This window comes from Parasteatoda tepidariorum, chromosome 5 (assembly GCF_982258835.1).
Source record: "Parasteatoda tepidariorum strain Cologne lab strain chromosome 5, Ptep-v5.0, whole genome shotgun sequence".
In the NCBI taxonomy this organism is placed as follows: domain Eukaryota; kingdom Metazoa; phylum Arthropoda; class Arachnida; order Araneae; family Theridiidae; genus Parasteatoda; species Parasteatoda tepidariorum.
In genome coordinates this window covers 84959573-84975628 of record NC_141759.1, presented here as the reverse complement: position 1 = coordinate 84975628, position 16056 = coordinate 84959573, and the positions used below count along the sequence as shown (strand labels likewise).

The following is a 16056-nucleotide window of genomic DNA, read 5'->3' as shown; positions in this document are numbered from 1 at the left end:
ATAGTTAGTTAATGTATTTTTGACATTTTTAAGTCTCTTCTTTTGTAATGTATTAAACAAAAAATCAAGCTGACTTTAATGAAGAATAAGATATATTTGAATATGATATATTGAAGATATATATGATATATTATGATTTGATATATTATGCTATGAAGAATTAGATATGTTGAAGAATAAGTTATAATAAAATGAAAAAAAAAAACTGCATTCTCCAAATGGTTTAAAATGGAACTTATAATTCTGTTTTTGTTAGACTACAAACGAATTAAAATCACGGTGCAAAATTTTTTAAGTCGCGGGACATTTTAGGTGAATGTAAAAGAGTAATACAAAAGTGATGCGTTTTTTCGATTTCAACAAAGTTTTTCGTCCGGAAGTGTCGTTTCGAATGATTTGTGACGCTATTCAGCTCATATCCCTGGTTAAAATTGTGGTGTTTATGTTAATTTTAAAGTGGTAAGAAATTTAGTTGACGATAAATTCCTGAGGTATATTTCGCTTGCAGTCAGCAAGCTGGAATATTTATTTTATAATCCTCTTCCGAGTTTCAGTTAAAATTAGAGTGTCAGGTCATAAAGTCGTCTGAGTTTTTACTGTCGTCAAGTTCGATTTGGAGATAAAACGTCGATAAGTTCTGCTTAAAGAATTTATCTTCATTTTCCGATGGTTAGAAAACTATCTCAGCTTGTAACTCCATTAAGCACAGAGTTCGAAAGAAATCACTCGTTCGATTACAAGATTTTGTCTAGCGAGTCAATAAAAACGTTGTAAAATATTAAAGAACATTTAGAAATTTCAAACTTTAATAACAAAACCAAATTTTAGGCATTACGTATTGCTGCCATAAAAAAATTATAATATTTATGACTCCTTAAAACTGTTTGTGTTATCAACATTTATGCACGCTGCATAGTACAATTAACATTCTTAATCTAAAAGTGCATTGTACTGCCCTGTGAAATTCTCATTCTTTCGGTTGTGGTTGATCACTTTCCTGCTCTTCTGCGAGAATATCAGAAACATTTCTAATTAAAACTTATATCTCGTAAATGAGAATTCTGGCGTATTTTACGCGCAGATAGCTGCAACAGCTATTAAAACTAATAAACCCCTTTCGTTACAAGATAAATCCGAAAATTGATTAATACTATTTAAAAGATAAGCATGAACGACAAGAATGAAATAGTAATTAACAGCTCCATATCACAAGTTAAACGTAGATATTTTTGGAAAATATTTCTCTTCGCTCTTTAAGTCGTAAATTTTCAGTGAAAGAAGCGGAGGGCAATTTATGTACCCATCGCGGTGCCTCAATTAAACTAATAGCTAACATTTGAAATATTCACATTGAAAACATCTGTCTTTTGCAGAAATACTCACATAACGTTAAAGTTAGGGACGATCAGTTTAACTACATAGTTTTTATTTTTTTTCTACTAACATGTTATATACGAATTCTTTTAAAAAAACTAAAAATATATTACGTTTAAACAACTAGAAAACAATTGTTATAATTCTTACAAATGAAATGCTTTAAGAAGTTTTAAAGTTATAATTAGACAATCAAATAGTATCTTGTAGGTAATTGGTTCCAAGTTAAAAGATAAATTCAATTGTTCTAGGAATAAAAAACATTGACATTTATGCTAGATACTTTTGGAATTTTTAAGAGTTTAACTTCTTTTAAGGAAATTATGTTTCACTTTTGAATAGGATAATGACTCACTTAAGTTATGATGCTGTCTTGTTAAATAATTTCGCACTAATTCTCTTCCTTTTTTATTTCAATAATTATAGCTTATACCTCTCGTTAGCAATAGTTTTTAAAATTCATCATAAATTGCACAGAAACTTATTTTTTGACGTAAAATATTTTTGAGTATTCATTGCACTGCTAGACATTTCTCGGAAAAAATAGATAAATAACAACTTATTGAATAGTTATTTTGCCATATTTAATCAAAACAGTCAAATATCCATAATTAAAATGGTAATCAAACTTTTAAGTTTGAGTAAAACTGTTTATTTACTGCTTTCACCTAATACGGTTAGACAACCAGAATTTTATCGCACCAACTAGAACCACCTATTGAATCTACTTAGTTATTTTCTACTGCTTACATATCATAGCCGAGCGGGCTTATCTGTCAATCTCATGACCGGCAGATCTGGAGTTCGAATCCTAGTGTTGACACTGCAATACTTCCTCCATTTCCTTCAACTCATGAAGAATTTCCAGTGTCCGGCACTCTCCAATGACCATTACCTTACGAAATGCCGACCTGCTATGTCTAGTTAAAAAAAAATTTTTTTTTACGTTTTTGAAGAATGCTAGTTGTAAATTTTTAAAAACCGTATAGTTTTGTATTTATGGTCTTATAACCATACTTTTTGTAAATGGTTTCAAAACCATAAAGGAAAAAAAATGTTCTTTACCGTAAACTTTACGGTTAATTGGATGGACAGACAGCTGTCAGTTATTTTACCATACTTTTAGAATGAAAATTTTAACAATGTGTTTTAAAAATTAATAAGTAACAGCCCTGCAGTGTAGATGGTTTTACCGTTCGACCCTAAAGCTATTTTATATGCGCAAAAATACATGTATTAAAATTATTTCATTACAGTTTTAATACGTTACTTTATTTTTGTCACTGTGAAAACCGTTTTTAAATACAACGAAGAAACTTGTTATCAATTAATTTATGTGTATAATTCTAATTTTTTACTTAACCGTTTTGAAGGCCGTGGTAAGTATACTTACCACCACGTTTTACCACTTTTAATTTAGGTATCAAAATTGATGAATATTTTAATATCAAATAATATCAAATAATTTTAATAATTGATGAGTATTTTAATATTTTAATGTATCAAAATTGATGAATATTTTAATTTTAATCCTCGAAATAATATTAAATTCAAATTGCCTATTTTAAACGTTTTAACACATAATATGCCGCTTAAAAAGATCTACCAATGAGCTCTTCCAATTTATTTATATAATTGAAACTAGAATCTGAAAAAAAACGATAATAATCTTGCACTAAGAATATATTTAATTACATAAAATATATTTTATCAATTAATGCATTATTTTACGCTTTAAAAAACTGCATTACTCTTTTTTAATTTGAAAAATATGTAATATAAGTAATTGATGATTTCAATTTAACATCTCAATACTAAAGAATTTTTCAAGAATTTCAAGAATTAATAATTTGAATAAATTACGCCTTATTTAAAGTGAAACGTAACTATTCTCGGTATTTTCGAAGAGAAAAAAAATAGAAATGGCGTCTTATAATATAACTTCGCAGCAATTCCCACTTCTTGAAATTCCAGTAAGAATCTATGCGACACGCATTTTACGTGGATTACTCCATATTTCTTCTTCTTTTTGACAAACTTCCTCTCCGAGAATTTAGACCTGAAGAAAATAAAAAAATAAAGAACTAAAGAAAAGAAAAAGACAGTGCACACTTAAATCATTAAACTCCACTTAATGTTAACTCATATCTGGTGGAAAAGTACTCTATACACCCTTGGCGTGGGATTCTTTCCCATCTGTTTTGTGAAGCGCATGCATTCTTGTTAAAGCTCGCCAAAAGCATAACCATGCGTGAGATTTTATCATGTTTTTAGATGGTAATAGTTCGTGTCGTGAGTTCACGGTTTAGCTAATTTGAAAGAAAGATCGAAATTATGTTTGTACCTTACTGGTTTCTGCTGTCGAAGTCAAAATAATTTTTCAAGCGTACTGCGTGCATTTTGCATTGATTTAAAGCAGAATTTATTTAAATGCAGTGATATAATTTTTCATTGCATTGATTATTAATAATATTTCTTTTCAGTCTGTATGAATACATTTCATATTGCATCCCTTTTGCAAGTATTACCCGCATTTATATGGGTAATACGTGCATGTGCATATGCATATTGTACGTAGTGCACGCATTTTGTATTGATGCAAAACACATTTTAATAAGAAAATAAATACTTCTGCCATAAAAGAATGGAATGGTATAATTTTTTATTGAATTGATAATTTTTGCTTTCCAATCTGCATACATGCAATGCACATTGCATGTATTTTGCATTAATTTAAATGCAAAATGCATTTCAATGAAAAATTAGATCATTTCTACCATTAATGAGTTGAAATATATAATTTTTCATTTAATTGATAATAGATAATTTTAACTTTCTCCTCTGGATTGCAACTAACATGCTTTTTTTCTTTTTTCTTCTTCTTTTTTGTGATAAGCAGATTGTTTTCAATTGCGTGACTTGCATGCTCAAAAATCATGAAATTTAATGAAATAAAAGAGAAGACATTTTAAAATGAATTTACTACGTATTTAACTGCTGTTAACTCTGCAGAAAGTACCATAGTTTTTGTAAAAGTAATCGACTTTTTCAAATAAGGGTAATCAAGGTGATATATATTTCTTAGTATTATTTGACATTAAGTATTTTAAAATTGGTATCATATGTCTTTCAGATATTCTAAATTAGATTGACCGTTATTAGAATTCGGAACATGAAAACGGTTGAGGGAGAAATTAAAAAAAAATATAATATATTTACGTAAAACTGCATAAATATATCTTCTCGGCATTGTTATTTTTAGTTCAAGAAAATTGTAATATAAAATACTGAGAGCATATAATAAATGGTACTGAGAGTTTAATAGATGAATTTGAAAATTATGGGGAGAAACAGGGAACTAACAAAACAACATCATGAAGTCTTTTAACGAATTAAATAATTTTGTAATGTCTGCCAATAGTTACAATGCTACAAGAAGTTTACATGTACAGTCCGCAAAAAAAAAAGATATCACCCTGAATAACTTTCGTTCTAATGATCCGATTTTCACGAACTAAGTGTCAATCTTAATGGTTCCTGGGGGTGACCTCAAATATGCTAATTAATTAGTGCTAACTATTAATTAAGTTACGAAATCAGACACAAAAACGTACTTTCTCTGAATAAACATATATTTTTTTTTACATATTTGGAATCTAGACACTTGAATTAGGGGGGTAGACAAAATTTTAAAACAATTGGGTCATTAATTGGGTTGCAATAAAGGTTTATATATTTGGCGCGAGTCCAGAAAACCGCCAAAAAAAGTCGCCTGCGCAAATAAATATTTTAAGATAACCCTTGACTGATTCAAAAGAGAAACGCTTAATTTTACTAGGTTGCTAGGCAACCAATTTCTGACTGTAAAAAAATTGAAATAATGTTTTGCGATTGCTCTGAGAGGTTTAATTAATAGTTAATAGAAAACACCTCGAAGTTTCTAGGCAATAGACAATTTTTAAGTTCATTTATGTCCAAAAAGCAAAAAAAATAAATAAATAAATAAAATAAAAAATTATTTTAATCTCTTTTGAAAAGAAAATTTGAATCGATTTATAAGTTTTCAGAATTTAAATACATGAACTTTTTATCTGATATTATTTAGATTATGCTATTTTTGCTATGTTTATTCGAGGATTTCATACTAAAATCAAATTAACATAACTTATAATAGCTATATACAAAATTTTAGGGATAATGATTTTTACAGCTTTAATCGAGTCTTCTAGGCATGAAAGTTTGAAGGAAAAAAAAAGTGCATGAAAAATAAAATGTAGATTGTATAGTAATTCTAATGCACATTCACAAGGTTTTCTGTAATTTACGATTTCTTTTTTCTATAACTCAATGAATTGCTGAATGTTTAGTGGCATTTTAAAAACATTGAAATATGTTATGTTTAAGAATAAGATATTGAAATAATATGTTGCATATTGTATGATTCATTGTTTAAAAAATTGCTTCATTTTGCTAGATATTTACGTTACATGGTTTTCTTTGGATAAAGATGATTAGCAAATAGCATCCACATGTTTCGATACATTCTGAAACTTACGTTCGCAAATTCACCATAAAATGTCGCACAGCATATTCTTCAATTACGATAAGCTGCATTTACCACCAAATACTGCTACTATGATTATTTTTGTTATATATATATATATATATATATATATATATATATATATATATATATATATATCTGATATGATACTCTCTTTTTAAACAGAGCTCGTAAGGCCCTTAAGATACTGAAATGGGGGCACGAAAACTTAAAAGATTTCTTTTTCCTAATGCCCGCCTGTGTTAACATCAGTCAATTCAGGCATCTACAGGGTGACAGATATCTGTGTGGCCTAAGGATTCCTAACGAGCATCAAACATTCTCAAAATTAAGTGTTCATTCACTGGAAAATTTAGTGTTTATTCAATTTAAGAACTGTTCCTTCACTTGGTTATCTTACTACTTATTATTTAAACCACCAAAAGCTTAAAACAATATTATGTAAGTTATCTAAATTTTTTTTACATAATTTGCATTTAATAACAAATATGTCGACAAGCATTTAATAACAAATACGTCATTTAGCTAAAATTACAAATTTTGAAATTTTTATGATTTTTTTTTAAAGACAAGCTAAGCTTAAGTATTCCTTCACTGGTTAGTTTACCCTATAAGATTTTGAGAAATTTGCGATGTTGTGAGAGATGCTTAAAAATGTTGACTGCGTATTTTTATTAATATTTATAAAATATATATTCAAGAAATTGATGAATATTTTATTCCAAATTTATTCATTCGTATGTATATTATTGAAATTTTATAAGTTATTGAGAAAAAAAAAATAATCACATTAAAGAACCACAATCTGTTGTATAATCATATTCTATCAGAAGCATGCTTTTATAAAACTTCACATTCTCTGAATAAAATGTATTTTATTCAATAAAATGTTTTATTCAAATTTCTTTACTAAATTGCAAATAGAATTTTAGACGACTAAAGAAGAAACATCGTATTTTATAGCTTAAAAAAATAAAAATGAAAAGATAAGCAAACGATTATTAGCGAAAAAAATATGAATGAAATTTTATGCTAAGCGCGCGAAGTCAAGTTCCTCGCAAGTTTATCACATTTTAATATTAATCGCTCCATTTAATCATTTCTTCATTGTCGCCAAATTATTTTTTTAAAAATAATTAATTTTAATTTTTCTCAGCTTCTAATAAATAAAAACAGTTGAAACTTTAGATTTTTCAATTGAAAAATATGTAGATTAATATGGTATAAAAAAATTCATACCTTATAATTCAAAAATTTTTCATCCCTAATTTAATTAAATAATAAAAAATAATTAACAATTATTAAAAATTATTTTTTTCATGAAATTATCTTTGAGTAAATGAGTTTTATGACTGGGTGAAATTTTCTTCGAATTGCTTTATTAGTTTTTAAAATATGACTAAAAACGTAAAAAGTGAAATTAACATTAAGGGGTACGAACTTTGGATCGCTCTCCTGACCAAACTATGGGGACCATATTTCCCAGATTGCGGCTACCCCCTATATTTTGAAGGTTAAGATATCAAATATGTAAGAAAAAATATATGTTTATTCAGAGAAAGTACGTTTTTGTGTCTGATTTCGTAACTTAATTAATAGTTAGCACTAATTAATTAGCATATTTGAGGTCACCCCCAGGAACCATTAAGATTAACACTTAGTTCGTGAAAATCCGATCATTAGAACGAAAGTTATTCAGGGTGATATCTTTTTTTTTTTGCCGACTGTACAGTCTCACTTGTTGGGAGATTTTTGAATTTTTTACCCATCTCATTCGGAGTGAAAATTCTATGCGTAGTCACATATATTTGTTAATTTTTTTTCAAAAAAACCTTTTAACTGACTAATTTCAATAAAACATCAAACTTTTATAAGTTTTTTTAATAAACGTTGATTTCCAAACGTACAATTCTCAATAATTCATTTCAAATTAAAAATAATTAAATATTCGTATCAAACTCTAATTAAAATATTAAAATTGCTAAATTTTTCAGCTAAATTTCATGTAATTTGAATAACAATGATGTTTATAATTTATCGAAATGTCATTTGCCCTTTATGAAGTGCATTTTTTTTTAAATTTTGTATGTAAAGGAACGAGAAATTGTATTTATTACTTAAAAATAATAATTAAACAAAAATTTATTTTACACCCACTTTTTGCTACCTTAACTGTTTGAATATTCAGAGTAGTTTTAAAAATAATTAATAAATTTGTAATTTATACTTTACTCTAACTAAGTGCTTTTCCACATTTGAGCTAGTAATTAAGTTGCCAGGTTTATTTAAATTATAATTGCATTAAATATTTTTAGTTAAATAAATTTTTTTTAAATAAATATATTTGGAAATACTGGAATTATAAGAATAATTGTAACAGGAGGAAAGAATTTCAAAGAGCGTGTAATAAAGGATATTTAGGTGGATTTTTTATCCTTTAGTGGACAAAGGAGCATATGAAAAATTTTAATTTTAATTTTAGTTAAATATATCTAATTTTGATTGTATAGGAATTATATTATAATATTATACATATGAAAAACAAATCCAAACTGATCGTTTTATGGATCACATTAGACACAAAATATAGCCAAAAAAAAATAATAGTAAAAAACTTTTTCAATTAATATGTATTAGTTGATACAAGAGTAGTTTGATAAATGCAGCAGTATCTTTCACAGTAACAAAAAATTGATCTTTTAAATGTAGTTATCATTCAATATACTTTCCTTAGATTTGAGTGTTTTCAATGGAAATGAAGGATAAATTTTTAAAAAAATATGTTTTTTAAAAGAAATATTTAATTACATTGTCCAAAATCACTCCAATTAATTAACTAGAAAGATGCTTAATTGATTGAAATATATACCATTTACGTAAAAAAAATACTCATGTTTGTAAGAAAAAGACAGAAATGAACATCTAATGTAACAGTAGAATTAATGAGATTAGTACTGTTTTTTTCATTTTAGTAAAAGTTAAATTCTTCTTTAGTAGTCAGTTTTCGACCTAAAGCTTGTCATATCTTAAAAGTTTTACAGTAATTTCAAGAGCAATGACCTGGGAAATCTAGACAACATTCTGTACTTCAAGCCTTTACTTTCCTAAACAAACTAGCATCCATCGATTTGAAGCTATGGTGGTGAAATTCAAGTCCCCCCCCCCCCGGTCACAAAACCTAGTTCTTCCAAATGATAGTCAAATGCCTTACTCACTGTGCCATTACGAATTATATTTTTATTTATATTTCCGTTGAACAAATAATCAAAATTAAATAATCAAAAAATTTCATTTTCACAAAAAAATTTTTTTCTTCTTCTCTCTATAAATTTTTAGATTATAAAACGATGCTTAGCCGATCAACATGAATTTTTTTTCTTTTAGAATAAAAAGTTTTTTACTCTGAAGAAAAATAGTCAAGGTAAGGTACTGTATGGTAATGTTATAACCATAATTAAGTAACTGAAACCATAATTCTGGTAATAAAACCCAAAATATATGGTAATAAAACTGATAATATATGGTATTTAAACGATTTTTTTGGTAATTGTTTCATTCATATGGTAATGGTTTATCGGAAATTTGATTTTCAAAATTTTAGTTCATATTACTACTCATTTATTAACAAATGCAAAATCGAAAAACAAATGTAACTGAAAAAGGGTTTTTATGCTATACTCTTTGGTATCATAATAAAACTACTCAATTTTACCATATTTACTAAATTTCATCACATATTATAAAACCATATTTTATAGTTAATTTTACCCAAATATTTACCCAAAATAAAAAAGCTCTTCGGTAAAAATTGCCGAGTTCTTTGGTGTTCCCATAGAACCAGAAATACGGTGAATTATTTTACCATATTCTGCTAGTTTTGAACATACTATTATACTGAACATACTATTATACTGAGCATACTATTATTATTATAATTTTGGTGATACATTTTTGAGCAATAGAATTATAAAGTGGAACTGAACTGTATTAGCTATATACACCATGCATGATATGATTATGTACAGAATTTGAAATCCTTGTATACAATGCTCGTCCCTGATCATTAGTCAAATGATTGATCACCATTACTATACACTAGAACAAACTACATCACCCTTTAATGAACCGATAGAGAGATTGAATGCTCTGTAAACAGACATCCTCTTCACTATTAATAAACATCGTTTGTCTAATCATTAATAACTAAACTGACGGTTTTCCTTGTAACTACTAAAATATCAGTATATTATAATATTTTGGTAAATTTTTATGAGATAGTATTGGAATAAGTAATTTCGAAATACATTGGATCAATTATTCTTGGTTCTCCGAATAAACAATTATTGAAAAAAATAAAATCTCGTCAATAAATTATTTTCATTAGCTTATGACTTCTATTGTTTTTATTCTTCAGATTTTAAAGTCAATTAATTTTTATAGTATTATTTAAAACGTTCTATAAATAGTTTGCGTGCTTAATAGTTTATATTTATTTAAACGTGATATAAAAACTTCTAACAAAGAATTTATATTTTCAAAAATTACAAAAAAGCAGTAATGCTTTTTGATGCTGTTCTCAATATTCTTTAGCATTTTTTTTTCCAAAATGATAGCTATCTTGTAAAAATAATTATAGTCTAATTAAAAGCTTATCCTATGTTCTATAAAAAATCAGTTTAACCTAAATTAGTTATTATTTCGATATATAATTTTAAAAAAATTAAGCTTCTTTCAAACTTCGATTATGAGTGTCAAAAAAATTATTTACATATTTGCCAGTAATCAAATGGCAATTATAGATGTTTAAGTTTGTGAAAAATAAAGTGCTTTGCATATTTGTTATTTTATTCTCTTTGTTCTCTACAAAATAATGCGTGCATGTAGGTCAAGTAATGTTCACTATAAAAAAAATACGGATAAAATTATGGTATGAAGTACCAGAAATTAAGGTGCATCCTCCGTAAAATCCATTTTTACTGTAAATATTATACCGTAATTTTTACAGTAATATTTATTTAATTTGATTGATTCAGTGGTTTTTACTGTAATTATTTCTGTACAAATTACCATATATCAGAATTTTTGCTCTCTAACATATTATGGTAGCCGACCTGGTGGCCGAGTGGTAAGCGTGCCTGACTGCGGAGCCGCTGGTCACGTGTTCGAATCCTGCTCAGGGCATGGATGATTCTTTCTCTTTGTGTTCTATGTCCTTTCTCCTTTGTGTGCGATGGTGTGAATGTGACCCGCCCTATAAACGGGTTTGTGGTTGTGTGACGTGGGCGACGCTGCTCCACTACCGTGTCTTTGTCACAGGTGCCCACTGGGAAACGAGAAGAGAGTAGCAGTTCTGGCATTTCTGTGGCCAATGGGGCAACCCCCAAGTGCTCGCCATTAAAAAAAAATTTAAAAAAAAAACATATTCTGGTAAAAATTGATTCTACGGTAGAAAGTACTGGTACTCTAAGTGCAGGTATTGAGTGCCTTTTTATCGTTATTTGATTGGGTTTTTTTACAACATATGCATTGTAAATTTTTTATAGGAGGTTAATTGATAAATACATTTTTATTGCTTTTTGATCATTTTTTTAAGTCGTTAATTGTAATCTATATTACAAATTTCAACTATTAATAAAAGCTTAGGTAAAATGAATTTATGTTGAACAACACCTGCTTTCATCTGACGATTTTTCTACTATCAAAATATTTTATTTATTAAAAAAGATTTACTAATTTCAAACCAAAAACTTTTTATTCTCTGTCAGCTTTTTCTGGCATTTTAACATGAAACAGTCACACAAATTTAAACTGTTGACATTAAAATTGGAAACATATCCAACAAAATGAATTAAAATAAAATAAACATGCTATTGATTTTTATGATATCATATATATTTATATTGGAATATAATTTAATAAAGAACATTACAGAAGAAATGACATTTATTTTAAGTTATAAAGTAAAATAAAAATATCCTCAAACAATTTTTCTTTTAATGAGAACTAAATATAACGTAACGTTTGTTAAATCAACAAATGTTTCTTTAATCAGTTTCAGACAAAATTTAATTCTGTATATTTTCTTTCTGTCGAAGCTTTAGATAAATCGTGATGTCTTTATTATTTTAAAAAAAGGAAAATAATAAGTCTAATATTACATCAGATGTCTAATATAACAAACAAAGTAATCAGATTAAATTGTCTTTCTTTCGAATAACAGTTTCCAATTTTTATATGAACTCAAAAACTGAAGTCAACTCCAGTTTCAAAATTTAATTTTATTAAGAGGAAGGAACATTAGAAAAAAAGTTTCTTTTTAGAAATAAAATATTGGTATTTGTATTTTCTTTCCGGCACTTATACGATAAAGTTTATTTATTTTTCTTTAGGGAAAACAAAAAATACACATTTTATAGGAGTATTTATTGAAAATTCTTCTTTTATAAAATATTGATAAGAAGACAAAGTATACAAATTGCTTTAGTGGAAAGAATTTTGATGAGAGTAATGATATATATTTTGTTGATTAATTTTAGGGATTAATTTTGCGTTTAAATTTTTCTTAAACTATCAAGGTCACCTTCACAGTTTTTTTTATCATTTCAGTACTTCAAATAAACCTTATTATTCTAAGAGCTTATAGAACTGTTAATACACTCGGAGGAAAAAATCTGGTGAAATTATCGTACTGTATATAAACTACATTTTAGGTGAAAGAAAAAGGGAAAAAAATTGGCTCTTTAAATCAGAATATACAGTACTTAAACCATTTATTTGTTAATTTTTTCCAGGCATACGATAATGGCTAACAGGGAATTCCTCAAAATTATAATTCTTATTACCACACTTTTAGTTAAAAATTCAAAACTGAGGAAAAGTAAATTTAATCATGTAAATAGTTTCCTGCCTTGCTCTAAAGTAATATGACAAAATAAGCCAATTTTACCACATTTACTAAATTTTACTTTCTGAATATAAACCCATATTTCATTGCTAATTTTACCGAAAATCTTTACCAAAACATTTCTGTAAAAATTACAGAGACTTTTGTTGCTTTCGAAGAGCTAGAATCACAGTAAATTTCACCATATTCTGGTGTTTTTGACCATATTTTTTTCTCAGTTCCTAAAAACGTAATCAGGCGGTTTCATAATAACAACTCTTAATATATATTTTTAAAAGCTTTGTCAAAAATGATTTAAATAAACACATATATAATACTCAAATTAATATTTCAGCAAGCAAAACAAAAAACGCTATCCAAATCCTGCAACGAACAACAACTACAAACGAACAATCACTACAACTATCATAATCAGTGAATCACAAAAAGTGTTCCAGTTACTGACCGTAAAAAATAATTTTATACTTGAAAAGCTATATGGACCGTATGCAAAGCTTTATAAGGGCCATAACTATATAAGACTGTTCATAACTTTTTTTCGTAAAATATATAACTACTGGTAGCGAATTCAAAGTATGATTTTAAAAATCATTAATAGTCTGGCCCTTTACTGTTTTTGAGACCCAGATAAATTGTATGTCGAATCAAAGGGAGCAGTTGAAAAATCTGAAGTAGTATAGCGCTGCCATCTGTCGAGAAGTGATAGAATTACAAGTTCGTTGTCAGTTATCATCAATGTGGAGGGAATGTAAGGTAGATGTGCTTTGCTGCTGTACAAAACAAAATCTAGGAATGTCGTGTCCGCAGCCCAATGCTTCGAATAGCATAGAATAGTTTAGGTGACCCTGTATTGAGTTGAGAATCTTTGATAATTGGTCGATAATTTAACGGTTTATATTTTTTTTAAAATTATTATTACAGTTACGAACACTACCCTTCTTTCTCAAAAATAAAAGATGGTCTGTTAATTTACCTGAAACTCGTTACAATTACAAACATTGGGCTTCTTTTTTTCAAAAAAGGAGCTGTTTGTATAAATTAAGGTCTAACTCTCCGAATTTTAAGGAAGTTTCTTAAATAGTTTTTAGAAGATGTGACTGAAAACATCAAATTTTGTTTGATTGCCAGGAGAAACAGAGATGAATTAAAAATTAAATTAGTAACACTTTGATATTTTTTTGATATTTCTTTGATATTTACGTTTTGATATTTTTTATTTCTGCTCTCTTTAGTAATTTGTGAGATTTCGTGAGAGTCGTTTTCCTCACCAATTTTTCTTTTGAGAAGGGTTCTATGAACATATTTTAAGATAGTTTTTTTTTTTAGTTTTTTACAATATTCCACATGCGCTTAATTTAATTTTACATAGTCAATATGTCAAATTCTGAGAGACAAAAGGACAATAAAGTGTACAATTTCATTTTATTATTAGTTTGCATCAAAAGCAATAACTTCACACAACTAACTTGGTTTAAAGTTTTGGGTTCGTAATTTTTTAATGCTTTTTTTTTACTCAAGTTCAACAAAGTAATTTGAAAATACTCTTGATTTAATAATTAACTAATCAATAGTTTTTTTTAAAAATATCCAACCAGCCTTTAAAAAAACAACAACTGAAAAGTAGAATTAATAAGTTTCCGAAATAGGAAAAATAATTAACAAGAATAGTTAAATCAGTTAAATATTTAACACAGTTATTCCTTATTATTATAGGGACAATTCTAGTTCTTAACTTACACAGAATCTTCAGAAATATCCTCTTTCGCATACTTTTCCTTAAAGCGTTCCCAAGAAGACGCCTCTTTATCCCCTTGTACACCATATGTTACACCCAACAAAGTTTCCTTATTGTTTATGATAGTTCAGAAATCCTGGCTGGATTATTTATATATGGAATACAACCGAGATGTTCTTTTTTCACACAGTGACTAAGTGTTGTAGGGAGATAAAAGATTCTTTTTAAGAGGTGCTGTATACTTCTTTCGATTTACAGTGACGTGTGATGTTCTCAAGTTGAAAAAGTTTTTTGTTTGTTTACTTTTTTTTCATGTAAAGAATTATTTTGATCTATGTTTAGATAAAGATAAAAATGCATTTAGATATTACATTTCAGTCTGGTTTTTAATATATTAGTGTATGTTGCTTTTTTAGGTTATATCTTTTTATTAGAAATTTATAAACATTATTTTTTGTTTGGTAAAGTATCCCACGTTTAGTAAAATTACAATTTAATAAAAGTATTTTTGATTATATTTAATAAAATTATATTTGATTGTATTTAATAAAATTGTCATAGATAATTAATTTATTAAAATTATAAATTTAAATTTAACAATTTATTGAAATTATTAGTGCTTTATAAAAGGAATTTAGTTAAGGAAAATGTTAAATGATACTTTGAAATGCCATTTAACATGTTTACTTTCTAAGACTTTTAATTGATACATATGTTCTTTTGGTTATTTTTTCGTATACTGATTTATTTAGATCTATGTTTAGGTCAAGATAAAAATACATTTAGATATAATATTTTTGTCACTTTTTTAATGTCTATGTTACTTTTTCTATGATACCGCTTATTGTTTTTTCATAAATAATGCTTTGGGCTCACAAAGCTTTTTAACTAAAAATATTGTGTGGAATAATTATTCAAGCATGGCATACAAAAGAACTAAGTGTATGAACTTGTTAATTGACACTTTGAACATCAAAGTACCTTTTGACATGATCTTCCACTGAGATATTTTCAAGGCTCTTAAAAACTCAAAAGGGAAACAAATCGTAGACAATATAGTGATGAGCCATCACATTTCGAAAGCTGATATTTTTAATTTAAACTGTTACGATATCTTTAATTGTATCGGGATTTATTTTATATTTTAATTTAGGTTATTTAATTCAATATTTATTAAATTCTATGGTTTATTTAATTGCCTTTTCTTTACTTAGGAAAAAAAATTTTAAGATAAAATTTATTTTCGATCCTACACTGTGTTTGGAACCTGTTTGAGGTGATGTATTGGGTCAAGTATGGGAAAAATCCCGGTCAAGGGGTTGAGATTAACCTTTGACCAGCTGGGTTTAATGTTTGAAGATCATTGAGCTCCCCTTTATAATTCATGATTGGTTAAAGAAATTTTAATTTGTTTTGATCTCCATCCTAATTTTAAGATGATTGGGATTTAAATTCTAAGAGGGTGGATTTTGGTAGAAC

General features: G+C 27.2%; 1 protein-coding gene and 1 long non-coding RNA gene across 3 annotated transcripts in view; one reads left to right on the top strand and one right to left on the bottom strand.

Annotated features, from left to right (window-relative positions):
- LOC139426459 (uncharacterized) overlaps positions 1–14752 on the bottom strand; it is a 55880-nt gene extending 41128 nt beyond the window's left edge. The window contains exon 1 of the long non-coding RNA XR_011637730.2: positions 14580–14752. This is a non-coding gene — a long non-coding RNA (uncharacterized LOC139426459). The remainder of the gene's footprint in view (positions 1–14579) is intronic.
- Positions 1–16056, top strand: part of LOC107455518 (protein eva-1) — a 267486-nt gene that overhangs the window by 126589 nt on the left and 124841 nt on the right. The gene's annotated exons all lie outside the window — the stretch shown is intronic.